Raw genomic sequence first — 1,940 nt, 5'->3', positions numbered from 1 at the left:
AATATATATGTGTGTGTTTGTGTGTGTGTGTCGGTGTGTGTGTGTGTGTGTGTGTGTGTGGGCTGGCCTCAGTGTTGAGGTGAGGCAGAGATCAATGCTGAGGCAAACAGAAAGGTTGAGACAAAACTCACCATCCTCTCTGCCTTTCACTCCTCCATCTCTCTTTAGCTCACTTCAGCCTCTTCCTCCAATCCCTCCCTGAGCTGATATTAAGTGTGTGTGCGTGTGTGTGTGTTTGTGTGTGTGTGTGTGTGAAGAAAATCAGTAAAGACGAAAGCTTGATTGATCGCGAGCTAATAACCGCAGTTGAGTCTCGGCCGCACAGTGACCAAGCGACTGAACAACAGGCTGCCGGCCAAAACAAAAGTGAGGTTTTATCCATCCGTCACCGGCAGCTGACACGCACACGCAGATAAGTAACACGTAAGAAGAACACACCAATATGTCAGAATCAGCATTAGCTGGTGAGTGTGTGGGTGTGCGTTGTGACCCACCAGACAATAGCCATATCCATCCACGAGCTTTTTAATTGGCTGACCGCTCATTACTAATAAGATCACTATGGATCTTTTTGTTCTCTGTAGATTCAGTCTGTGTGTGTGTTTGTGTACATACAGTACACCAAGCGTGTGTGTGTGTGTTTGAAGGATATTGGCAGTACACTGTGCATGAGTGTGTGTCGTACAAGGTCACACCTCAGGGTTCCTGCGCCGACACACACACACACACACCTGTGGTGCGCTCTCTGATCATGTGACTAGCTGTCATGGTAACTGTCACCAAGCGCGGTGATTGATCAAAGAGTTGTGTGACGGGAGGGGGGCAGAACAAACATCCACGCTCCCCTTTCTGCCTCTCACTCTCCATCTGCAACACACACACAGGTTGACAGTGCGATGCGACAACAGCTCACGGAGAACAGCTTCATTGTGTTGCCGTGTTGTACTTTGCAGGTGAACAGTTAATTTTTTTTTCTGTTGGTTCTTATTAAAGTGGGTGTGATGTTAGCATTGGATCTCATTCAACTGCAAACTGAGCCGTGATCTGCTCACGTTGGAACAGTTGGAGAGACTTTAACCAACAGATTGTTCTGTAAGGATGATTCTCTTAATGCTCCAGGACTCGGACGTCAAGGTTAATATAATTTAGTTAACTCGGCTGCAGTGAGGCCTCACCAAAGGGCTGAACGACGAACTGCGATTAGGAGGTTAGCGAGTTATCTTGAGCCTAAACTCAGCAGTGGCTCTTTATTAACCTGCTAGATCACCATGGTAACGGATGCTGCGAAGCTAACCTTGTCTGGAGCAGGATATGTTCAGACTTTGGGAGTTAAATCAACTGGACGAAGCGTTTCCATTTAATGATGTTGTTTCTGACAATTCTCTATGATGGATACAGGTTCTTAGCTAAAGGAATTTGTTATATCTGTAAACCTGTTTTATTTATTTGATCAGGGACCATGCATTTAACATGGAAAGCATCTGATGTATTGCTTAGCGTCTATAGCATTAAGCTAATTTTCAACTCCCGTCCCTGGTTGGACTTTTCACGTGACTACAACCATTAAAAGAAGCCTGATAGTTACAGTATCACACATTGTATGCATTGTTTTTCCAAGGAACCCAACATGTTTTGACCTGATGATGCAGAAACCACATAAATATGTTTTTATGTTTGGTCCTGTAGTTTGTGTATACTGCTCGTTGACAGAACACAGACTAGAAAATTGATTATTCTATTGGTTATGTTAAAAAAATGGTGACTGCATTGATCAATAAAATAAATACATTAACACATAATTAACAGTTTCCTACCACCACACCCATCTCACATCATTTACAGTCGCTGCGCTTTTTACAAATTTTTCCTATTCTTCGTTGATCTCTGTAATAGCAACCTGTAGATGGCACACTATTGGTCCATTTTGTGCAGAAGAAGAG

This window comes from Stegastes partitus, unplaced genomic scaffold (assembly GCF_000690725.1).
Source record: "Stegastes partitus isolate 25-593 unplaced genomic scaffold, Stegastes_partitus-1.0.2 Scaffold309, whole genome shotgun sequence".
NCBI classification, from domain to species: domain Eukaryota; kingdom Metazoa; phylum Chordata; class Actinopteri; family Pomacentridae; genus Stegastes; species Stegastes partitus.
This window is presented reverse-complemented; position numbering follows the sequence as displayed.